General features: G+C 39.0%; 1 protein-coding gene and 1 long non-coding RNA gene across 8 annotated transcripts in view; both read left to right on the top strand.

Moving 5' to 3' along the window:
- by (blistery) overlaps window positions 1-27181 on the top strand; it is a 137579-nt gene that overhangs the window by 38670 nt on the left and 71728 nt on the right. The gene's annotated exons all lie outside the window — the stretch shown is intronic.
- LOC138131175 (uncharacterized) lies at window positions 11792-27171 on the top strand. Its single transcript, XR_011159723.1, has 2 exons — window positions 11792-22633; window positions 22680-27171. It is a non-coding gene; the product is annotated as an uncharacterized lncRNA (long non-coding RNA).

Below are 27181 nucleotides of genomic sequence, written 5' to 3'. Positions count from 1 at the left end.
TACCGCTTCTTACAAAATTTTCAAATTACAAAAAAACTGAACGCGTAATGTCATGGGTATTACGGTTCATCAACAATTGTAGGAAGCCAAACCAAAGGCAAATCTCTAGTTCTTTAACATGTGAAGAATTAAAAGATTCCATGAAGGCCATCATGCGTTTAATTCAAGAAGTTGCATTCAACGATGAATTAGCTTGCCTTAAACAAAACAAACCGATTAACAAGAAATCACGTTTACTGTGCTTAAATATTTTTCTCGACAAGAATGATAATTTAATTCGCGCGGGAGGTAGGTTGCAAAACTCATCCTTAACTTACGATGTCAAACATCCCATCGTGCTACCAAACGATCACCATTTGATTAAGGCATTAGTCAAACACGTGCACATTGAGCAACTGCACGCTGGTGTTCAGGGAACTTTAGCCGCGTTACGTCAAAATTTTTGGATAATTTCTCCACGCAGTGTGGTACGCAAGATTTTGCACCAGTGTTTGCAATGTTTTAAAGTCAAACCAAGCGTTATGTATCCTATTATGGGTAATTTGCCCAAATCCCGTGTCGAACCAACCAGACCATTTTCAATCAGTGGCGTAGATTATGCCGGGCCTATTTACATCAAGGAATGTCGTGGTCGCAGTAAGCGTACTGTGAGGGCATATATTTGCGTCTTTGTCTGTTTTTCAACTAAAGCCGTTCATTTAGAACTAGTTGGTGACTTAACGACTCAAACCTTTTTGAATGCGCTAAAACGCTTCATATCAAGACGTGGTCATGTGTACCATCTTTATTCGGACAATGCTACAAATTTCGTTGGCGCCAATAGAGAATTACTGGAACTAAGAACATTTCTAAAGTCAGCTTCATTTAGTCAAATTACAGAAAATCTGGCTAATAAGGGTATCTCGTGGCATTTCATCCCCCCCAGATCCCCGCACATGGGCGGTATTTGGGAAATAAACGTAAAATCCATTAAAGGTCATTTAAAGAGAACAATTGGGGAAGTCGTGCTTTCCTACGAAGAATTGTATACCCTGTTAACAAGAATTGAAGCAGTCCTAAACTCCAGACCTTTGTGTCCCTTGAGTAACGATCCTAATGACCTTAATCCCATAACCCCTGGTCACTTCCTCATCGGAGAGCCATTAACTTCTATAAGCGAAAGAGATCTTACGACGACGAGGATCAACCGATTGACGCAATGGCAAAGAGTGGAACAGATGAGGCAGCACTTTTGGCACCGCTGGCAAAGGGAGTACCTTGTTCAAAACATCAATCGTTCCAAGCAGCTCCGTGGTTCCGGTTCCAGACCGTCTACCCCCGCCTTGGAAGTTGGTTCCATGGTGATTCTAGTTGAGGACAACACGCCGCCACTACAATGGAAATTGGGACGCATCGTAGAACTTCATCCCGGAAGTGACGGTGTTGTGCGCGTAGTGTCCGTAAAGACTGTCAATGGCATCTTCAAAAGAGCCACGCGAAAGGTGTGCGTTCTGCCAGCGAATGAATAGACTATGTTTGTATCGTGTAAATATTTGTTATAATTATGCATTAACCCTTTTTTTACAATTGACTTCAATGTTTGTATTTTTTAATGTTTTTTGTCATGTTTATTATGTAACAATCCTTTTTCTAATAACCATGTTCGATCTTTGCTAATTCCAATATTTTGAAGTCCGTGCCTTCAAGGGGGGCGGTATATGTACAAAATAATGTAATTTTGAATGTTATTGTTAGAAAGAGGTACTGTAGCAGGTAGTCCTGCCTACTTTCTTTGTGAGAGGGGTGAAATCACCCACCCTTATTTAAGTCGAGATATAGCGGTAAAAACGAGAGTCTACCACTATCCTTGGTACTTAACACTTGTACATCAACATTTTGTCATACAATAAAGTTTTTAAGTAGTTATACAAAGACGACTATATCATTTGAACGGCTAATATCACCACCCAACAGTGATTAATCGTTCATAGGGAGTACATCATTTGGGCATTTGTTGCGTCCGTTATTGTTCACGCCTTTTACATTTAATCAATTTTCCGGTACGGTTCACCGTAAAAATGGCCATAAAGCTCCGAAAGCTTTTAGCGGTCCCCTACGAAAACACGAAATAGTAAAATCAGCTGTTGGGCGGGGGCCACATCTAATTGTTGCCGTTGATACGAGTCGGGCAGATGTTTGGTAAAAAGCTCCTGATATTCGATATTTCCCCGGTGAATGGCGCCTTGATTATTAAATTCAGTAGGAAACTCCATCAACTATTAGACAAACCGAAGCGGAGAGCTTTTTGCGTCGGAACTCATTAATTCTTGGCGAGGGTTAGTGACGGGGCTTTTGTAAAAGAAAAAAGCGACCGGGTGACACAATGTGGCAATTTTTTGTGTGTGTACAAGTTGAAGTGGGTTAATTGCTCTTCATAATGCATGCGTCTTTCGTCAACAATTTATCTTCCGTCAACAGAGAATGGCGACATCATCTCCCAGTCCTTTGAGAGTGGAATTGTTGCATTTTACGGTATACATTCGGTTGCGTGATAATCTTATCTGGAACCGTGCCAGTGTTTTCGGGAGGACGCACAATGGTCCCCCGAATGCCACGCTCTCACTTAACTCACGCATTAATAATACAAAAGACACAAATTGAAAATACCACCAACAAATTGAAACACAAACGGCCTCGTTTGCTCAATATTTTACCCCCAATCGCTTCCCACAAGCGGAACGTGGTCGCATTGGCTAACGAATTTTTACTGAGCAGTTGTACTTATTTTTTATGAGATGTTGATTAATGGACTTGATGAGAAAAACAAGCAGGAAGCTTTTAAAATACACAATTCTACACAAGTCATGGGATTCGAGATTTTACTGTCACCTAAGTCCACATACGCGCTGGTCTCCTCCAGATGTGAAGAATCTGTGCGACTGACATTGATGGAAGTAACACATGCTCCTACCTTGTTTGGTTATTGATGGTTATGTGGAGATGACAATGTGACCGATCATTTTCGAACGCTTTTATTAACCAGCGAAGAGGGTGGATATCTGAGCTTTTATCCGGATAATCGATCTCGTTTTGGCACAATCTAACATCCTTGAGAAGTTTTCGGCTCGAGTTAGCAAAAGAACACAAAAAGAGGTTAATTGCCGGGAACATGGTGTGGAGCAAGTTGAATTTCGGAGGAAAATAAAGAAAAGGAAATTGCCAAAAGATTAAAAGGCAAACGCAGTTATTTTTGTGGCCGAGTTTCAATTTTCTGTGCCGCGAAACAATTTATTTTACGCTTATTTAGCTTTTAACATGATGTTTGCCACTACTTTAGCGAGTTTCAAAATTAGAAACATTTAGCAATTTGTACTTTATTCGAAAATTTAAATCTTGTTAAAATGCATAAAAAACGAATTTTATAAAATACGATTTTATTTTTTTCAATTTTAATGCTTCCATCCAGTAGTAACGAAAATTCTACGCATTCAACATAGACACAAATTAACATTTTGATATTTCTAGAGACAACACAAATTTTCAATTCAACTTTGCGCAAGGAACTATTTTTTGTTCGATACCTTCCTATAAAGTAGGTGAAGGTTTCTCTTTCGTTCACTTCACTTTCGCTCACTGTCTTTCACTCACTGGTTTTTATTCTCTCGTGAATTTTTCCGATTCTTTAAGTTAGTTTATCTCTAAATAAAAAATGTGGAATAACAGATTTTATGTGCTTAGCACGAAAACTAGACCGTGTTATCAAACATCGGGACTTCTAATTCTGGACCACCTCCACGAAATTATTCCTCGTCAGATAAACTCCAGTTTGTAACTAGTTAGGGATTAGAATTTAGAACAAGCATAACAAGTTAAACACATTCCACCAAGGTAGTCCGGTACCAGGTGAGCCAATAATAATTACAATCCCTGTATAATTTCCTGAAATCTTATCTAAGTAATTGTCTGCATTCGTGTTATAAATCATGAACTAAATAATTAAACAACAATATATGTCTATAATTAAACTGTTTGGCGGCTAGTTGGGTAACACCGAGTGTTTACCGCTTTCAAATGTCACATAAACATTGATAACGCGGCGAAATAATTAATTTTATTGCGGTTTTGGGAATCTGCAAATCTGTCAAAGTTGAGTTTTCCGAAATCTAATTTTACAAATTGATGCGATACATCATAGTCTCTTATCGCGTATTTTTCCCCAAACAAAATTTCGTGTATGTCAAAACAGATTGAAATGAAGCAGATTCGGGATGAGTGAAGAACATTTACGTAATCGTAATCTTAATTAGTTTGTTTGTGTAAAATTAAACGCTATTTAATTATGCCTGGAAATGACGCTTCAAGTTTCAGTCATAAATACACGTTCCACATCGCTCCTCGGTTTGATTAAATTAATTAGAATTTCAATTCGTACATTGTTAATCTAGTCCCGTGTAAGAATAGTTGTAGTAATGAATTGTTTGTTCCAGGTACGCTTGTTGTCCGGCAAGGAACAGTAACACCCAGACGCTTCCACAAGAAACTGAATCGCTGCGACCACCGATACCCCTTTTATAATCTTGAGTTATGGCAGCACTTTAATCTGAGTAATTTTAATCGGTGCCCCGGATACGTTTCATAGCCCAGAATTCCAAAACCATTTGTCTCGTCGAGACACTTTTTGTATCGCCGCGTTCCATATGAGTTTTCTCGTGATGGGGCATCATCAATTCCATAAACTCCTCCTGAACGCGATAGCGCTTTGTGTAATAGATTTCCACCGTAAAAGCATCATGAAACAAAGCAGGGTGGGGTATTAAAAAGTGGAGACAACATCGCTGACAGCTCATTTCACCACCAAACCCGACAGCATCTAGTTCCCTGAGACCAGACTTGTCAAATTAGAATCTGGCGTCATCTCCTCCGGAAATTCGCAAACTCCGACCGACGTAATCTATCAAAGCGGTCCAAGTAAATCTCTACCTGAACCCCAAACCTAATCCTCGCGCCCAGATCGGACCCCCGCATTAAAATTCCCGGCGTCGTCCAATTATTTTTTTATTTCTTGAGTCAAGCAAACAGCAGAGACGTGACCAAGGTTTAGCAAATTTCTGTTACGTGCCGATAAATCTTGCGCAAGCAGTTCAATTTCTTTTGTGGCCCAACCGTTCACCTCTAATTTCAACCACCAAACTTCGCACAAGACGAAAAAGAGTCCAGGCGCAAATTTACGACTCGAAAGGGCGCTTGTCCCTTATCAAAACGAAATCATTAATATGGGGGAGGTTCAGGAGTTTTTGATAAATATCCGAGTTGTTTTAACGCAGATGCGTTGAATGGGCACAAAAAGGAAAACACAATATGTGAGCAAGAGGTGCTCCGACCCCAATTCCAGGAAATTGGTGATGGTCAACGCCACCCCGAAGCCAAGACTCGGCGAGGAGGTGGGCTCGTAATTGAGGAAGTTTCGTTAATTCCTCAGGACGAAGCAAACACCGTGACTAACGAGATTCGCAACAAATCGGGAAATAGAAGTGATGTGGTGTGTTGCTACAATCTGTTGTAGATAACAGTAAAATCATTCTTTTAACACAAACTAAAAACGGTAAATACAAACAGTGTCGCGTTTATGAAGACACTTTTTGTCTATTACAATGTAAATAAACAGGTGATAAATTTACCTGTCCTCTTTGTGTGAAACTTTGTGTGATAAATTGTTATTTTTGTCACAACTCATAACCATCAACGTAATTTCTGCTGCATCATTTTTGTCGGGATAAATAATCCCCCGGTGCTAACCCTCCAGTCGCTGTCAGGATATTAACTTGGGGTTGTGTTCATAGCAAAAATGAAACACCACTGTTTCAAACTTTCAGTGCCAAGCAATTTGAGACGAGCCATTATGCACCCGCCTTGTCAAATTTGATCGTTTGCAAATGCATGGAATTTAGACGGTTTCGATGGAAAGTTTCAACTGGGCTGACAAATGCGGGAAACTGATACGGAAATTATTCTGTCACCAACTAAAATGACGCAAATGATCTCATCTCGTGGCAGTTTTTTTTTTATCTGTGTAAACTAACAGGATAATGTCAAAGTTTTGTTTTTCTAGGCGGAAATGCAAATAATTGCATCAAGTAGATCAAATTGTTACGATAAAAAGCAATATTCATCTGTCACAATAATTCCCGAGTCTATGCGTTTTGTTTAATAAGAATCTGTATCTCGTAGAAAAGTATCAGTACTCGCCGCGCGTGTTATAGTTATTACGCACTCAGATAAGGCGAGGCGCTCAGCTTCGTACGTTATGGCCATCACTACACGCTCGTTCAATAATTTACTATACGTAGAACTAAGTTTTGTCATTACGAATTTTATTTGCGAACTGTAACATATCTCAACAATGTTGCTATTGTAATTTTAAGCTCAAAGCTTTTGCCACAAGCTTTTAAAAATAACCACAATTGTAGCTACTGATCTGACAGTAATTCTAGCTTCACTGGAGATTCAAAACCAACATCCACAACATGCACAAGATCAAGATTTTTTTTTGTGAACTCTAAAAATCTCTCAACAATGAAACTTTACAATAATTCCATCAAATTTAACCACAAGCTTTTAATCTTCGGCGACCGCAAACTACGCATTGTCTCATCTGGTTCATGACGCTAAATAGGCTAATGCCGGCAAATAAATTTTCAAAATGAACCGACACATTAATTTAATTGGTAAATCTTCCTACTTGGTATACGTGCGGTGCGATTGACTTGTAATAACACTAACCGCAATATTTAATGACCCTCATTCAACTAACGGACCATCATTCCTAATAATTTTTCTACCACGCACCGGAAGAAATTTGTTCTATTGCAACAAGCAACAAATTCTTGCTTTTGATGTCATTATCTACAATATTGATCTACTGACAGGGGTAGTATTTATTTCTGCTGTTGAAACCCTAATGGCCCGATTTGCTCCAGTGCGGCTTTTTGGTTGGGGTACCTTCAGATAATTAATGGCGAATATAATTGTGTACCTTTTTGACCATCCCCTATTAGGCCTGACCCTACCCATTAGACAGGTGATCTATGGCTCGCCAATGAAGTGCGAGATCCCTCCCGATCGAAATTTTTCACATTCTTGTAAAATTCAGGGTCATGAACCCCAACCAACACTCGTCCATTATCACCGCTTCGGCTCCTAATTGAGGCGGTGTTGTACGGTTTTTACAGCTGGTACAGTTGAAGTGTAGGAGGAAGCGCTTGTCACCTCCGGAATTGGGTTAAATTTTTTCAAAGCCACTTGCACAAACTTTCTTTCACTCACGGGCTTAACTATCAATAAAAAACCTGTTGGATTAGAAAATAGAAGTATTTAACACGTCTCCCGCACGATGACGAAGATTAATGGTATCACATTATCGAGTAATAAAAGTTTTATGTTTGAAAAATACGTTCAGTCTCAGATTTAATTAATTATCAGGCGCCTTTCGGAGCGCTCCGGAGGAGATGCGAGGAGTTTACTCTTTCGCCACCTGTCACGAACCTTCGTTTTCCCATTAAGGAGCCCAAGTGAGACTTGTACAGAACGACTCGATTGATTCTTCTCACACGTGAAGGGTGTAAAATAAATAAACAAGAACCGGAGTTCAAAGTAGCGACTGTGTAAAAGCTTCCACGGATGGGGTCACGTATATCGACGGATAAAACTTTTTATGGAACTGTATGGTTTTCACATCAAATTCAACCTGCGCGATAAAGACCGTAGCCAATACTTTAATTATTGATAATTCTAGACCGGTCCATCACGGAATTTATGTTGAGCAATAAACCCGACGATATAAAAACTCTTTTATTTTGGTTCGAGTTATCAAATTGTAGCGCGCTTTGGCCAATAACGGCCCATCAGAGATAATCCCGATGACAGCTGTTGTTGGTTTACTCTTTACGACCGTTTGATATTCAATTTGGGCCACACACTGCGATAACTTGGTCGTTCTCTTATCGTTCCTGTGCGAAATCATGAGATCCGTTATTAATTAGAGGAACACTCGGACTCAGTGTTTTCGTCTTCTGGGAATTCACGATCGGGGTCAGAGTTGACGTGGACGAATTAAGATAACAAGCAGCTCTTTAATAAAGCTAATTATCAAAACACAGCGCCCGTTCGGATGGTGGCTCTCAATAAAAAGCAGGTTTGAAGCGGAATGCACTTGATGAAAATCCGCATCTCTTCTTTGTGTTGGTCCTGATGAGGATAAGATGTGAATGATAGTGGAATCGAATAAAAAAGATGCACACCTGTTGTAGATTACGTATTGTTTAAGGCGAATCCACACGAAAGTATGGCCCATGAATAATTCAAAGCTCAATGTCTCAAAAGCCGCTGCACGATGCTTCTTCTTGCCTACAAACAATAGAGGAATGCTTCGTTACATCTCGATCACACACAGTTGGAATGCGGTTGTTGATAGCTTTTCTTTGATATCGACTCTCTGACTGTGTCGGCGGAAAAAATGAATGGAACCGGAGCCACGCTTGCAGATTGAATTGATTAGTGCGGAGGAAGGTGGAAGTGCAGTCCAGATTATAACTCTGGATGGAGATTTGGAATTGTGACGGATTAGTCGGTGTTGCTTCGTGGCCTAAAGTGGATTAGCGCTGTCAGGAATAAAACAAAACCACGGATTTCGGGGCTTAGCTTTATCAACATCCGTTATTTAGGTATGCCGTTTTACAACAAATAACACCATCAAGTATCTTCCTCCATCAAAACCCACCAAAGAATCATTTTTCTTTTTAACAGCTTTCTTGATTAATCCGCAATTGTTGTCAGTTTTGTTGTAGCAGTATAAGTAAATTTGGTGGCTTGATTGCTAACGTGCGTTCAAAAATATTTGCGTTCAAGTGTACGGGTATTGCTTTTGTTTCCGTTAACGTAGTGCGAACTTCATCAGCTGCAAAACCATAGATGTCAAACGTCATTTATTCAGCGAACAAACGCTACTTAGTGCAAATTATTTGTTTGCAAAAACAGTTTTTTCTTTTTACGAGAGTTTTCCATGTTTCCTTAAAAGAACGCGATGATTTTGTACATTCAAATAATTTGTTCTGTATTTGAAGGAAGTGTCAAAGCAACTCAACTAAATAGAAACAAACTCATTACCTGCTTGACCACATATTCTTTGAACGCTCGTTATTTCTTCACCATTTTTTTCCATTGATACAATTTAAGCACTTGTCTCATTTAGCAATTTTCTAAACCTTGACACATATTTTGGGAACAATTTTTTTCCGGTTTTATAATGATAGCAGCTCGCTGACATCACTATTTTGGTATTCCGCGTGTACCGAAACTGTTTCAGCATTGCGAAAAGCAAATAAGCAGCTGATAAGGCTGATTTAAAATGTTAATAAAAATAGAACGCAGAAACCAGAAAAATCCATCTTTTCCATATTTCCAGCCTTTGTCAGCGCCGATTTGAAATTTAAATTTATTTATTATTCTTTTGGAGTTCTTTGCAGAAAAATACACACTCCAAGTGAACCACCCTCGAAGTAATCGTCGAAAAATGGCGTGACTTGGAATAAATTTGAAGTCAGGATAATAGTGAAAAATTCAAAGCGGGAATAAATCTGGACGTCGGTCACATTAAAAGTTAATCATATGACAAGCGCCCATACTTCTCCACGAAACCAGCGTGACCAAATAAATCCGAGGAGGCTTTTGTTTGACATTAATGGTGCATAACGTCCCACTGTGTAGATTTATAACTTCTTCCTTTTTGCTTTCTCATTTCCAGTCCGTATAAATTATATCGTTCCGCGATAATTATTGCAACTTTCAGCGACCGTGTTGCGAACCGTTACTACCATCGCGGCTCCACCATCGCCGTTTTTCTTGTTTGGCTAAATTAAATTATAATCTTCGAATAAATTAAAAGCTTATTCGAAACAAATTGCTGTTAGCGAAGCTCGTAGCAGGCGGATAATTGCCTGAAAAACAATTTCAGGAGACGAATTATTCGCGCTTACGGCGGGTGTTAACCCAACACGGTGACCCGGCTGTTCCATTATTTGACTCTTAACACTTCACGTTTCCCAAATTTAATTAAAACCCAACTGCGAAAATCATTTTTGAAACTTCTTATGTGCTGTAAACATTTTTATCTATGACCGTGAGTTAAGTTATACCATATCGCACTCATTTTAGAAGTGTAATAGTCTCCTTGTCCCAATGAGTGCGGTAACGAAATTATTACCGCACCGGTGCGGTAATGAGATTAACAACTCACAAATCTAAGGCAACAAAAAGCAAATTCCACCGCAAAACAATACAATTATTTGTTGTTATTCGGTGACTAAGACGCGAGTATAGTTAGACCACCACGCGTTGTTATTATTTTCAAAAAAATTAGATGCTATCGTCACCTTGATTAATTTATTATTCTATCAAAGTGACACTATGTTAAGACATAAGAACGGTTCCAGACATAATAGCGACCCTGTATATTGCCAGTACTGGTTTGCATTTTAAGTGCTTTATATAACATCAACGCCATAAACTCGCTGTTTTCACAGAATGTAAAATAGGATGGTCGTCGTTCCGTAACAAGTGTCTTATAACTATAAAACAGTTTTATGCAGTTCTGGAGCTAAGAAACGCGAGTCTGGTTAGCAAGTTGGAACTAGCGAAGAATTTGCAAATGCAGCAGGAACCGCTAGCAGGGGCAACTCAGCGAGCTTTTTAATTAACGTCGGCCGTTGAAGTGGGCGTCTCGCGAGTACCCGAATTTCGGAAGGAAAACATAAATCACCGGATTCGCATCTGAAATAAAACGAAGCAGAAGAATCGTGTGTACGACGTCGACTTAACAAAGCCGGCGTCAAGCTCGACCACCGTAAACAGTCATTAAATAATTTATTAAAAGCCGCCCGATCGCGCTCAGCTTTGCGAGATTTAATCTATTAGTAGTTGTTGGTGTTGCGGGCGTGGTGGCTGCAATAAGAGAAGACCCTGAAGACAGTGAAGACACCGCGAACTGCGATGGCCCCTAATCTCGCCTCGACACATGCAGGAAACACAAAAGGAATGTGTTTATTTAGGATTTCGTGTTTGTTGCGCCAATCTGTAACTACGATATGCAAATTCCCCTCCATGTTCAACGTTTGTTTCGCGCTCTGCCACTGCCAGATAAGAGCATGGCATTTTTCGTGTCGACACGAAGACTGTTGGATTTTTTACGGTTGATGGAATTCGGTCGTTTTCGATTTGTGAGCGGCCACGAGGCCACAGGGATTAATTCCTACTGCCTACGCCTACTGGACGCTTCGGAATTCCGATTTTTACCATTATTGGTAAAGGGTGCTTACGTCTTCCACATGTCAAACCAGGAGTGTTACGTGTTGCGAAATTTAACACCAATATTTACAAAATAATAGCACGATGCGCAGCGGTGGTGCACTTCAGGGGTGCCCACTGAAGCTTAGTGTTCTATAAACAAAGGACACCAGCAAAGAATTTATATCAAACTCGAGAATAAATTTGATCCCCGATGCAGGTGTCGTCTCGTATTATCATGTTACTCCACAGCATACCTGCAATGATAAAAACTACTTTTTTTAATTAATTATGATGCTTCAACTACATTCTGACAAAAAATTGTGTTCGATACGTCCCTAGAAAGTGAGTCTGTTTCATAGTAAAGGTTTCTCTTTCGTTCACTTCACTTTCGCTCACTGTCTTTCACTCACTGGTTTTCAGTTTCCACAACGTGCACACAAACACTTTATTGGCGTTACAGAACTTGTGTGATTTATTTTTATTTAAAATTTTGAATACAAAGTTACAGACTCACTTTTTAGGGAGGTATCGAACAAAAGCAAATGCAACACTCGAGAGTATGGCCGCTTTCGTTCACCTGAATTGCATCGAACACGCAATTCGCGTGAACGAAAGCTTTGCCTTCCTCGCTCTTACTGTAAATAACTATTACAAACTTCCACAATGATAATAATGATGAAATAATTTTAAGGTCATTTTAAAGGATCATAACAAGAACCATTTATACCAGAACAAAATATTTTCAAGCATTAAAAGAACGTAGGTAAAATTATAAATACGACAAAGACTTAAAATGAGCTGAAATTAAAGCCGAAATACACAAAATTAAATGTCAAAGAGACGTGATAAGAGTGCAAAGCTTGTTTTAGCGTAAAAATGTTTTTGTTGGAAATGGCGACGTCGTTTTGTGTATCAGATTAATAATAAGATTGCACATCCGGAACGGGAGCGGTACATTCTCGGTAAGTAATAAAAATGAAGTAGATAATTATGAGAATAATTGCAAGTTAATTAGTTACAATCAGAGAACGTACGACAATGGAAAATTAATTATCCTTAAAGAGCTCTATTTCCTGTTCGTTGCTACTAGTTGGTGGGCGATAATTAACATTAATTAGTGATATTTAAGTCGATGCCAAAACTTGCCTTGATAACGCGCCGTAAATTACCGAGTTTGGTTAACTTTTTAACGGCAGCTAACAAGATAAAAAATAATTTATTAGGAGAATATGCAGTACAATTTGGCAAAACGAGAAGTTTAGATTATAAAACCCCCCGATGTGAGTTGTACTGCGCGAAACTAGCCCGATGCCAGGCCATAACTTATTACATTCCCGAAATATCTCACGAACAAAAACATCCTGCCAGAAGAAAAAAAATATGTATTATGGGTATGTCCTTTGGGGTTACTCAATCAAGGACCTCCCTCGTAAGCACTCTTGGAGCCCGTGGAATGAAAGGATCTTGGTTTCGTCTTAACCTCGTTTAAGTGCTCTTGTCTCGGGGCATATAGACAACCGGTGATTGATCGAAAGGGTCCTGCGTCGATGTTTTCCACCAGTTCTTGTAGATTTCCCGACGAACCGTCGACAATGCGGGTCATCTAATTGAATTGATTAGCGCTTTGACAGGCGGATAAATTCGGATTATGATTGATTAAACGGACAACACTTCTGTTGGTAGCTTAATGAAAAAAATTGCCGCGAGGTGCGTGTGGTCTTGTAAGTGCGATCGGATCGAAGCCAGACCTTCGACCAGTGATTGAGGAATGGTTTTTATTTTTAGCCCGCCGAACATTCCGTCTTGTAATAACGAAAGAAATAGACATTTATCCGTCTGAAAACAATAGCGTGTCAGTCATTACGGGCTTGATGGCTCGATCTGTCATGTCTCGTTGCCTTCTTTCATATCTGAAAGTCACGAATTGCGCTGCTTTTGTCGACTGGCTGATGTATGATTATGAAATTTGCTCCTCCATCCACCCCGGCACGAAGAATTCGTTAGGTCGATGCAAATAGACGGTGGAGATCGTGCGTTTCCTGATTGATTGCGAGCTTATCGCTCGATGGTTTTTCGTGTGTTTCATTTAAACAGGGAGCCCTCGTTGCGATAAGTTGGGTGAAGCTCAATTATTCAATGTTCCGCCGCCGTCCCACATCCACCGAAATTAATGATTTGAATGGTGGCGTAGGCGCTTAAACGATATTAATGACGTTTATCTTGGAAAGAAACGCGTGTCATCGTAAGCAACGATTAAAGCGTTTTCACGTGGCGAATTACAAAAGAGCTCGCGGTCGTCGCGATTATCGAATTAGTTCTTTTCGTAATTGGGCAATTGACCTACCAGCACTTTAATCCCATTAAACTTCGTAACGCGATTGTCTCTTAAACGGTTTCTTATGGAGAGATGGCAAGATAAATGTGGGACTTTTAATGGTCGTGCACTTTGTTCATTATCTATTGTTTTGTCATTTATATTATAATGAGTCGTTTTATTTTTATACCTCCATTTCGAAGATAAGCTGAGTGCACTCCTTACAACATACGATCCGATTGTATCGTAATCGCTTGCATTTAGTTCTTGTTCTTTGACGGAGTGTTAGAAAAGCGCTCTCCTACAAATCGACTCTCCACACGACTGGCTGATCCCATTTCCTTTGTTCAGTTTAATAAAAAAATATAAGAAAAAGGATTTGCATCTAAGATTACAACACCTTTACGAGTACTTTAACAGGAAACTGCGGAATCTTTAGGTGTTTTAAACATTGATTTTTATTGAGTACGGTAGGTGTATTTTCCAGCGCGACAACTAGGTTTCAGCCTCGAGGCGCAGCCGAGTGCCTGATTAGTTGGAGCATCAGTTCATTCTTGAATTAAAAAATAATAAACATAAAAGAAATACTCCAGCCTTGTCCACAACTGATCCAACAAAACCTTGACAAGGTGAAATGACGCGATCTGTGTAAAATATGTTTGCCTAACGAGCTCATAAGAGAAGACATTTCCCAAAATAATGTTTTTCATTTTGTACACAGTGTAGCGAGCACTTGCGCGTATTTTTTACGTGTATGTACTTCCCAAATAACTAGCCGTCAGGAACCCAGCTGTACAAATTTCTTCGGTGTACTTAAGGGTGTGTTTTACTTCGTCTAGCACTCACCGAAGCTCCGTCTGAAGAAAATCGTTTGTTCAAGCTCCGAAAGCTCGGCAGGTCACGCTACTCCCGAAACTGCCAAAGCAAAGGTGAGAGGTAGGTCGTCAAATCTCACCCTCGATCATCATCCCCGTGATTTATGACCAGCAACAGCGTTAATCCTCCGATATTAAAACATTTCTTTACCTCTCTGGAAACCGCAAGGGAAACGTTGCTAATGTGACGCTTTCGGAGCGATAGGTTCCGACAGCTTTTCAGGATTCACACCATGAATGTTCGATATTTTCGATATTTGTGAGACTCCATTTGCCTCAGAGTGAGATTTCAAATTTCAGATCTACTTAACGGCATGTTTAGTGTACTTTCACATTCAAGAGTCTCGAGAGATTCGGCGATAAAAAATGAGGGGGCCGTTAAAAACCCTGAAATTTCGGTGCAGGATTACAGGTTTTTTTTGAAGTGAGTGAGTTCAAGCTTGGTAAAATTTCAGGCAGTTTATTGAGTCGTTAATATTATTGTTCTTAATTAGAACTGACATCTTGTTGCCCTACTAATGGGAAAGATGAATAAAAATTAACAGAACATAAGCTAAGAGCAGCGCCGCGGCAATAAAATTCAGAGTTATGTCATTTTAGAAGGCCGGATTGCGGTAAAAAAGGCTATTTCGCCGGCAAAGCAACTTGAAATATAATATATCTCCAAATGAATTTTTATTATCATCTGAAAGACGGTTATAAATGTTGCCTCGTAATTTAAATGAGTGTAAAATTGTAATCTCTACTTTTGCTACAAGAATTTATAATCCATAATGGCTCAGCGGACCATCAGGTTCTACAATTTCAACATTTGACTGCATAATCTCGTAGAGACTTCAACATAATTACAATAAAAACATCAAACGGATATTTGTTGCTTGTATAACAACTTAATTTTCATTTCCATCATGTTCGTAATTTACAAACCCAATAGAAATATTTTATGAAAATTCTAGACGGTTTATTTGTAATTTGAGCTGTGGTCATAATTTAATTAAAGGATTATGTCAACGTTCCGAATGAATTCTGTATTTACGCTGCCCCATAAACAAGACTTAATAGGCACAGGAATAACGCTGATAAATTTTACTTTTACATAATTCATGTGTCGACACAAACATTCTGCTTGAAAAATTATCTGTTTGCGACGTTTCCTCCACATTTCCAAGCTCCCACAGCTGAGATTAAATTAAAAAAACAACAATTCCCCAGATGGAATGATAACGAAATCTGATGCACTAAATCTGGAGATTTGCACAAAAAATGGTTATTTGTATATCAAGGCCGCGAAATCAGTCTTTAACGTACCGAGAGAAAAATTGCCGCCGAGGCCGCTTACGGCCGAGGCAAGACAATCATGTTACTTTAATGGCCGTTGTAAAAGTAACTGTTTTAGGTACGCGAAGTGCTCGTTTCGCGTACGGTAAAAAATGTTTTTTATTAATTGTGTTGTTGAAACCGTCGCTGTTCAGATTGAACAAAACGAAGACAATCCCGACAGGACATAAATTAATCAAAGCTTAATAGGAGCGTGGGCAGGTCTCGCAATTTTAAATTAATAATAGTTTAAGCTCATTTACATTTACTGCTATTATTTTACAGTTACAATGTCGTGTTAGCACGCCATTACCACGTAGTTAAATTATTTTATAAACCGCTAACGCTAACTCTTCCCCATTTTATTCAGCATCATCGTCGGTGCATTTTCAGTCGTAAAATAAATCCAATTTCCACGTTTAGAACTGAGAAACTTCACGCTCAACCATTAACAGTACAGTTTAAATGCTTTTCCCTGAAAATGTTATTTTTAGTTCTTTATGAAAATTAAAAATGCTATCTGCGCCCATGTTCATTATTTGTATTTTTAGATTGAAGTCGTCTACGAAAATAGAGAATGAATTGGTTGAGGCTCACGTGGCCCCAATCAGCTCTTGATTCGGCTTGATTCATGGACCTTTTAATAGGACCTAGCGGCGAAAATTTGTATTATCCTCTGGTTATCTGACACCAGGAGAAACATCCTTTGTCGGCTTGTTTAACGCGCGCGAGAGATTTCTCCGGCATGTTTTATTAAACTAAGTGCAAATAAAAATCCAAAGTACAAGTGCGCCATTGTGTAAATCACGCGAACAAAAGACCTTTACATCTCTCGAAATGGCGACAACTCATAATTTGATTAAAATTCAAAGAAGTGTCTGTGTTCTTCAAACGAATCGAATAAACAATAATTTAATGACAAAGTCGACACGCGAACGATGTCTCTTCCGTCGAAACGATTACTCTTTCTGTTGCGCCGTTCCCATCAGGAAACGCAAAACTTCCTCTATTTTCACTTCATAAAACAAGAAAAGTTCCGTCGCGACCAAAGTGCTAGAATATAGACCGAAATCTCATTACGGCAGCTCGGATAAACTCGTAAAAAAGAAACATTTGCAGAAATTGAAATATCAAGTATGAACTACCGGGACAACTCCCATACTTTTACAACTCCCGCGGTCGTTAAGCACGACGGGAAATTGTAAGCTCTACCTGTGACATGCAGTGGATTGACTGTTGTAAACCTGAGGTGTTACGTTTTCATCCGGGAATCGCAAGCAGTCCAGGATTTAATAAAAATCTGCACGACTGGCTGCTTCCAATTAAAATGAGAAACCGACTGAAAAGAGCGGCTATTTAAATTTTAATTTTGTCGCTGAATAATCTGAAATTTTCTGACACTGCCAGAACGCCCGAATGCATTCCCGCGATTGTGCAGTCTGCTCGTGGGGAGCTTTGCACTAACGGAAATAACCGAATAGTTGAGAAGTGTCTTGAAAAAAGTACATTGCAAGGACCGCTCTTGCATCTGAAACATTCCGAGTATTCCCTCGACGCCGCCGTGAGGAATTTCAAGTGCGCTCCTCGAGACTCTTGTCAGTATCGCGTTCATTTACATACATAACCATAATCTGACCATTACGACTTACTTCTATAATTAAATTAATGTGTGTTTGTACCGCATGTTCGCTTTAAGGGCCTCACTTTGTGTTCCAGACGTGAAACGCGTTTGCGGCTCGTTTTTCCTTTGAGATTTAAATTTTACGATGGGAAGAATTAAAAACTTTATGAACGTGTATTGGGTTTCGTTCGTTTTTATCCGGGTTTTTTCTTGAGAGCCGAATGTAGCTCATTAACGCGGCGATTACAGCAAGAAAGCTCCGGCGTTATTATCATATTTAATAATTTGTAACGAGAGCGCTTTTAATACAGTCCTAAGCAGTCGATTTGTTAGAGATCTCCGAAAGTGCTTTGAAGCTCGTGAGGGAGCTAATATCAAGGCTGAAAGTGTGGAAGCTGCGTCGTCAAACCCCAATTTATGTCGCGAACTAATTTTCCACCAGCTAAAAATCATCCTTCACCCGCTTTGTATCCAATTAGACAATTTTTTCCGGTCATTTTCAATCGATCAATTGAAAATTATTTTCCGTTATCATGTTTTCTATTTTAAATTTTGGTGGATGCGCAGGGTCAGCTTATCACGATGTGCTTCGAGGCAGGTCAAATGTTTGTGATTTTGAGTATTCCATATTTGCCCCCACCCCACACAATAAAAACAGCTAATTAAATTGACCGAGCATCTGAAAATAACCCCAACGGAGTTTCTCGTTTTAACCCTGGAAATATTCCAGAAGCTTCTGAAAAGAAATTGCATATAAACGGGGGAGAAACAGTAATAAAAGGAGCAATCTATATAATTACCCCGTTTTTTTTTTCATCTCTGTTGCTCCACCGGAACCGTCCCGAATTAAATTTAGACTTGGTTGTCGGACCATAAAGGTGTAACTATGGGTAATAGGCGAAAATCCTCGGCGGATTTTCCAATTTTCCCGCCTTCGCCTTCAGCTTGTTTGTGCTTTTTTCGCCGTTACAACCGAAATGGCCTTTTAATCCTGGTCTCAGCTCGTGGGCAAAATATTATCCGCCATTTGTTCCGCTCTCGAGGCGTACAATTTGCATTTAGGATCTGCGGTAATGACTGTAATAAACCCATCTGCATCTGCAATACCACCAATCAAGGTGTGCGTTTATTCTGTCTTGTACCAACGCAAATCGACTGCTACCATAATGGGCGCACGTTAGATTTCAATTATGAACGATGCCATTACCGATTTTAAGGTTCATACATGCCAACTTCCTGCAGAAAACGACTTGTCGGCTGTAATTTATAGACTTTTAAAAGACCATTGCCTGTGTTTTAGCTCTTTTAAGACGTCTCGGCCGTACAAAGTGTGTTCGCGGCGGCGGGAAAGCTTTTCTAAGGCTCCGCAGCAGCGAGGAGATATGTACTTTATAGGTGTTGGATTTTCTCATGGGCTGTGAATCATATCTACGCACACATCGTCATTAGTTACGTTAGTGTCATCTCTCTGTCGTCTATTTGCGTAACTGGTTTATCTCTCCGACTTCACCCGGATATTTCCAAGGTCACAGCCCACGAGAGAATCCAATACCTCTACTAATTTCGTAAATATAACACGGGCAGCTTTCGTTCCCTCAGTCATGCTCTTAGCTTCTTCAGACCGAATCCGAAACTGTATCTGCTTTACAGTGATATTAGCTACATCTTTGTAATATACGTATTTGAAGGAAAATTTTAAACTTGTTCGTGCGGAGAAGACAACGGGACCTCGTTTGCAAAGAGCTGATGTTCTTTGTCACTCTGAGGCTCTCCTCGAGGCTCACACAGATTCGAATATTTGTCCCAAATTATGGACCCTCCAGAAACACAAACAATACAAAATCAAGAGTTAATTTGAAGGTCGAGTGAGTTCGCGAAAACGACAAGATTTTAGGTGGAGTTGTTAAACTGCTTTATTATCCCGGATTTAATGCAAAGAGCGACTCTCTAAGCCGATTAATTTATTTTGACAATTTATCGAGGAATGTGTCAGAGCTTTTGCGATTTGTCGTCGCAATCTATTACTCTCACGCATAGTGTAGTAATTCGGAGGCTTTAACCTCTGAAAGTATACCATTCCTGCCGTGCGATTAATTCAAAATGTTAAATCTCGATTTTAGATGAGCGCAGCAGACTAGAAATGCTAAAAATTTTCAGCGTCGATCAAATTTCAGATGCTTCAGTAATTAAGATAACGAATTTCAGAAAATAGGTGAGAGTCGGAATAAATTGAAATCTTCTGGAATTAAGCAAAGATAGACGTACTAATTTATTGGTCATTTAACAAATTGGGAGAGATGAAGATAGTAACACTCTCAACTGCGCCCAAATTACTATCGGAATGTTCGAGAGAAATTTGAATAATTCAAATTTGTCGTAATTTAACGATGAGGAAACGAATATTTTAATTTTCCGTAACGGACCCAAAACCGTATCCGATCTCGAAACGTGAAACAGATTTTCATGAATATTTAAACGGCCCAAATTTTGATAGGTATAAAATGCAATCGAGTTAAATGAATCTGTTGGACGAGTAGTTTCATGAGTGTGTATCTAGTGTTCGGCTCCTTTCCCCTTAATGAAATACGAAATTGTTGTTGTACGAAATCCATCGAAATAATTAAAGGGGAAGTAGATTTGTCGGAAAGCTCATTAATAAATTCTATGGAACTCGAGCAAAAAGGGAATGAAAACTGTCCGGTCCTGGCTGGCCAGGATACTAAAGAACCAAAGTAAATTGCGATGGGCACGTTCAAAACCGAACCTGATAGGTCCAAATAGCTCACCTAAATAGTGAAGTTGTGCTGACTCAGACACTGTCTGGATTAATTTGGTCCCGGAGTTGAAATCGCGACAGTGGAGCTTATAAAGAGCAACAACGGAGAATAAATTGAGTCGAGGCTAAATGAACGAAGGACGATACGAAAAAAACTGCAAGAAATCGGTCTCTACTGCGGAGAAAAATATGTTCCGATAATTGACTTATTCATCATTCTTGAACAAAGGTTAATTTGGAAGTAAATCGAACGGGTTTCGTTTTTTCTCCGACCAGGATGCATTTTGAGATGATTATCATTAACTTATTGCCAATAAGTCAGACGAGGCGTTTGTTGATCGGACAATGAGAACCGACCTTAAACTGTCCGTTTGACCGTCCAATCGATGCTACAGACTTGGCTGCAACCAAGTCAACAACTGCTTTTTCTAGCGCCCCAGTTTCTGACAAATATTTGTTCAAATATTTCCCCGTTGTGTCGAGGTCGCTCCCGCTATTCCTGGACGTTTCTCGATGTTTCTTTCGCATATTCTAAATTGCCAGTCGCTTGTCAAACGCCACAAAGGACTCAACGGATCACCGTAATCAAAATTTAAAGCTTCGCCGAAAGCTGCTATTCGACTTGAATGAATCATCTTCGGCTGAATAGAACCCAACATCCACTTTTCCCGTTTTTCAGACGTCGTAAATTTAATATCGATATGGAACTACATTAGCGATAATGACGCGGAAAAGAACACCTGCACAACGATGGGGCTAATTAATTGGCCAAAGCTCGCCCCTCGAGTTTCCTAAATGATGACGGAAAATTTAAGAAGTATTTTCGGCAATTTATCAAACAAAATAAAGTTAGCAAAATGGGGCCCATGAAGCAAAACAAATGAATTCCGTCAAATGTCGGCCAATTTACGGACGCATTTGTGCGAACACAGGTCTTCCCTTTATGTTTGCTAATATCGCCACTAACAACAGTAAATATTTCTACGAAGGGGAAAAATGAAGGAAAACATTTTCTAGCAGAGATGAAACTTTTTGCGTTCCAATTTTTATCTGGTGATGTTTTCACGTTTAGAGGTATTTTATTGGAGCTCTTGCCCGGTATGTTTCCACCGCATTCATTACATCTGTTTCGCGGATCTCTTTTATTGTCCGCAAAAAAGAATCAAATGTTGGTTGGGGGCGTTGTTCGTCGTGACCAACAATCGTTCAAATTTCAATGCGTTCTGCTTCACTTCAACACAACATTACCGGATTAATCAAGGAAAATGCTAATGCGAATGGTGAATCACTGGAAATGAAAAATTCAAAGCTCGATCAGTGCGTATTGTGGAACTTGTTTTCATCACAGCAAATCGCACAGAAGAAAAGATTCATTTTAATTGCGTTCACACAGAAAATGACCGATACAAGTGCTTTCATCCGTTAAGAGTAGCGCAGCATTTTTATATTTGATCCAATTTTGTATCCAGTGGAGTTTATAGGGTTGTAATGATAGGGTATTAAAAAGGCATAATTCTTTGTGCAGTTCTGTCGTTATTACGAAGCAAAATTTAATAACTTAAGACCTTCATTCTCGTTGTTTCAATAAACACTTTAACCGGCTTACAACAAAGAAGTAGCATCACGGACCGAGCAAAACTTGTAAGTTCCAAGCAAAGTGCGTTTCATTAAATTCAAAATACACGGAATAAAATGTTTTTCATTTAATGTTATAAAAGACGGTTACAATTGTCTAGTCTCTGGCAGTAATAAGACTAATTTCCTAAAGATAAAATGATTTGTGGCGATTCAAATCCAATTATCGTGTTTGACATGATTTAAAGTGGTAAACACAATACTCAGCTTAGTGGAACGCTAATTACTTCCATCGGGAACTCACGTAGTTGAGAGTGGCACTTTGGACACTACCTACTCTTGCAAATTTCTCTATAATATTTATTGTATGAATAAGATATGTTGTCTTGTGAAATTTTACAGTTGAGTGTTGAATAGTTTGCCGTACCATTTTGAAACGACTTTCTTTCTGACCTTTTGATTTCATCTTTATTCAAGATCATCTATTGATTTGCTTCTTCCACTTTCTTTATATCTTTATAAATGATTTACGCGGTTAGTTGTTGGCATCGATTCAACCCCAACAGTCCGACGTGTCTTTTTTTCTTGAAACTAATTCTAAAGGGTGTTGAAAAACGCACTTTCCTTTGCTGACGTCACGCCGATCCACTTCATTTTCACCTGTCGATAATATCGGACAATGTCATTACCACGAGTCATTTGTCATCCGGGAGTACGGAAAGAGTGAGGTTAAAATAGATTTTCTTTCAATATTTACGACGTAAGGTGAGCTTTGGAGCCATTCTTTTGTGGAATTATGGCAAAAAATGAGCTGACGGAATAAGACGTTGGCAAAGGTAAAGTTACAGAGGAGACTGACAAAAAGTAATATTGTCTTGACAGGGCCAACATAAGAGGACAAAGTGATTCGATTTGTCTATCGGGAGTGAATCAGTGGCTGTAAAATGGAACGAACAAGAGTCTTACGTTTGTTGTGAAGCAGTGAGAGAAATTTACTTTGCCGAGGTCACGTCGCGACAGCCCCCGACGGAGTGCAACGGCGGGGGCTAAAGTATACTGGGTGGAATATCAAATGAATTTTAATCTCCAGAACGAGTCAATATTTAGGCTTAAATAGGTCCGATTAGGTTTAATTTTGAGAATTTAATAATACCTAATGTTCTTTTGAAATCCTAACCTCAAAATGTGTGACGTAAATCGTGCAAGCGGGACACGTTGGTAATTTAAAATTATTAATGATAGAAATTGCTATAATTTAGTCGGTCATAAAAAATTAAAATAATAAGAAACTCGCCGCAAAGATTTATTAGCCACGGCAATTATAAATCTAAATTACGAACGAGCGCTTTCGTGGATTAAATGATCATTCCTCGTTGGCGCCCGACGATGTAGTTGCGCGACGAACAAATGTTGAACATATTTTGCGCTAATATTTTTTGCCAAACTGGCTGGTTATGATTACAGAAAGCGGAGCAAATAAAACGAAATTTATTGTTTGTCGTGTAGACGTTTGTAGCCGTGCACAACATCCTGTTCAAGTCGAATAGATTACACTAAATTCACGCCGTGCACGCTCGAAAAAATTGTTATTCTGTGTGGTTTTCGAATGGTCAAAAAGACCGCCTCTTTACCGATGCCGAACTTACCGCCGTAATAAGCTTATTAAAAATGAAAGCACGAATACACACCCGCTTTTTAGACGTTTCAGCGACAAAACCTCGATGCAGATTCACACAAAGCTATTCCACCGGTTGCCACTCGAGACGACCGCTAAAACAAGCAAATAAGAAATCCCCCTCAAAGAGTTATTTATTGGAGAATCTCATTAAAATCGCGAAACGTCAATAATTGAATATTTATTACAACGTGTTCCGCGCCGCTGTCGTGAATCTTGTTCTGCTTTGATCGCAAGCGTTTAATGTTGCACTCCCAGTAATTCGTTTGTATCGTTTTCGCCAGATAAATCGTGGGGCCAGTCAGGTTCCACCGATTGAAAAAGTTTTCTTCGGTTTCGACACTTGCCAACTTCTCGTTATCGTCGCCGAATACCTGAGATATATTTTCGGAAAATTGCCGCCATAAATAAGGTCTTATCTCAATCAAACAGGCTCATTTGTTGACGGCCACGCAGATGATTAATGGAACTTCACATTTTTAACTGAAGATGCAAAGGTTTTAAAGATTATTGTTTGTGCTTTCGTATAAATCTAAATATTTTTCGAAAATAATAGTTTCGTTAGTCACTGTAAATGTTTATCCGCAGCCACCCCACGTCCGATTCATTCGAATTACTTGAATGGACCCTTTCACAGCCCTCGCACACAAGGCGACTTAATTTTATTCAACCCTTCGGCGCTGCGGCTTCGTTTAAGATTCACCTGTTTATTTTTAGAAAATCGTTTTAACTTGTTAATAAAACGCGCATCCACAGGGAGTTCGGTCGTATCGAATCCAGGCACGTATTCAGGCACCAGCTGCATATGTGCCATCTGCATCCCAACAATGCCCCGAAGAGGCCGAAAGTCGTCTAATGAGGGCCACGTGGCCACTGTACCTGCCCTTAGCTCTGATCGATCCGGGGAGGTTCCCTTACGTGTGCCATTTCGGCTCGATTTGTTTACTCGGGGTGGATTTTCGCTTGTGCAGTTAGTCTAACGCAAATAAATGCGTCGCAGAGGAAAACGAATCGAGTTAATAAAGCCCAAACGGCTGCTAAGTAATCGAATTTATTTTCATTGGGTTTAGAGTGCGAATTATTGAGTCAATATGAGTGTTGAAACGCGATTGTGCGGCCACTCGATTGGCATCCGAAAAATAAATATCTGGCGCTGTTGGGGAATATAACAAAGTAATACATTTAGAGTTTTGTGTAAACATATCGAATTAAATTCGGCAGCGACGGGTCAGTGTTTATGCAGCTAATAGAACGACATTAGCGAAGAATTACAACGAGCTCGATTGACGGCGGGGTCTGGATAAATAAACATTTCGCATATTTCATCTGCAGAATGTTTATGTAATTAGCACCACGACGTCCTAAAGTAAATATTATTTCGCGCGTTATGGCCGATCGCTTGACCCCTTTCGTCTTTCGTAACCGGCCATAACAAATTTTTATTTAATCAGATTGATTGGTGTTGTCGGCGAACTTTACTGCCCGATGATTTAAATGACATTTGTTACAGCAACAGCTTATTTATCGAGTGAGATTTACAGACGATTTTATTTCAGATATGTCCAACGAAAATATTTTATTTTGCATTTTTTCGTTCGACACTCGTGTATTTTTGTTAGTCGAAACTCGAGACTAGTTCGCAACAAAGTTCAAATTCTCGTTGTGGTTTTCTTGCCAACTCAACAAACTTGGTCGAACACGTTTATATTCAAATTCTGTTCATTTTCTTGTTAGAAAAATTTAAGTACGAGTAACTTTGAATGTGCAGCCTTGAATGTGATGTCTGTGAAGAAACAGACTTGAACGAGTCATGAATATGAGGATGGAAAATTCATTAGATCTAGATGTATGTGATACGTTAAAATAGCATGCCATAAATTTAAATGTGATCGAGAGGGACACCTACTAAGATAAATCTGTTGGTGGTCGATTTGTTAGTCTCACTATACAGCAAACATAAATAATGCAATCGCGGAAAAAGTTGAAATGTCTCGGAAACAAATGGCAGACAAGGAGGGAATCTTGTTTGTGGTGTTTAAAAATAAAGATCTTCATTTTTCAAAATAAATACGAATTTGATATATTTTATATGAATTTTTTATTCGGTGGTGATGAAAAACCAAGTACATAATACATAATATAATTACGTAACTACATTTTTATGCGTATACTGTAATTATTAGAATTATGACACGACTAATTACAGTAACGTTTTAATTTCAAATAAATAAAGCAATAATAAATAGTAAATGGACTAAATCTGCATAAACAAATCGTATGATTATTAGTTAGTTAGTCTAGAAAAATTTGTTTATAAATTACAAAACAAATAAATATGAAAGTTACGTACATAAATAAACAAAAATAAAAAAATAGGTACATTTAAGAGAAAATGTAAAGAACCAAGTAAAAGGCTATCTATTTGTGCTAAGATTCAGACTCTTATAAATAAAGGGTGCACGGCATCGAAGCCGGATTAATTTATCATTTCTATTATCATCGGGCGCAATTCGCGTCCCGGTTTTGTTCAGGGCACTCTCTGCACTCTCATTGGCCGGCCAATGAGCGGGCTCGTTAATAAACAGGTGATGCCGGCCAAAATTCCTCCCACTTTCGTTCACGCCCTAAATGTGTTCGTTTCGTTCACTCCTCTCCTCTCCCTCTGCAAAAAGACTGCGGCTCCGTAAAAGCGAGCTGGACAAAAAAGACGATGCTCTTCTTCGAAACGACCTGCATCTCGAGAGACGGGACCCAACGGGCTCTTTCCAGAGTCACCCCTGCGTGATGCCCACTTTTTAAATGACATTCACGGAGTTTGTTCATGCGGTATTATGGATTGCGGACAATACTGAAATCAAGTAACGAAGTATTGAAATTCCAACGGAATATGGTTTCCTCGGCAACCGCCCATCCAAACACTGACCACGTCCGAAGTTGCTTAACTTCACCGATCAAATGTTATTATTACATATTATAAAAAAAAAGGGCATGGAGGCCGGATTTTATTTTATCCTTACGGATATTTCTATCCAGTAATGATAATTCCTTTGAAAGCACTATTTATAATATCATTTATTTTGAATTACGGCTACTTTTTGCACGACATGCACGTCAGAGTTTGTTCATACGAGTGTATTATTTTAATCAACATTATTGTTAAAGTTTTTTCATAAAAACACTCACATATTGGTACCTAACATACGATGGTTTGGCGACATTGACAATAAATATCTGGCAGAGTTGTCCATAAATATACACCGTTCACGTTGGATTCAGCAGTGATAAATTCGCATTATGTTGGTTCCCTGCATCTCACTATTTTAAGACATAATCACATAGCTAAAAAATAAAATTATTTGACCTTGAAATACTCAATCCATCGTGAATTTACTTTAGTAGAAGGTGTTAACAAACCTATCTCATGCATTTTGTTAAAAAGTTGTTCTTTTGATGTTACTTTTGCATAATGATGTTCGATGAATTTTTATGTATTCACTTTGGAATTCTTACAAAATATTTATGACTGAAAGTTTTTCAAAATTTACTTTACAAAAAACTGAAAAATTTATAACTAAGGGAGTCATATTTATGCAAAAAACAGAAGATATTTTTTATGAATACCTAAGAGTAATTTCGCAGAATTTGAAAATGTTTTACTTAATACGAATTTGTGAATATAAATAAATTTAATTTAATTATCATGGTTGTT

The sequence above is a fragment of the Tenebrio molitor genome, chromosome 5 (assembly GCF_963966145.1).
Source record: "Tenebrio molitor chromosome 5, icTenMoli1.1, whole genome shotgun sequence".
In the NCBI taxonomy this organism is placed as follows: Eukaryota; Metazoa; Arthropoda; class Insecta; order Coleoptera; family Tenebrionidae; genus Tenebrio; species Tenebrio molitor.
The sequence above is the reverse complement of the archived record's forward strand: the minus strand, read 5'-3'. Positions and strand labels throughout refer to the sequence as shown.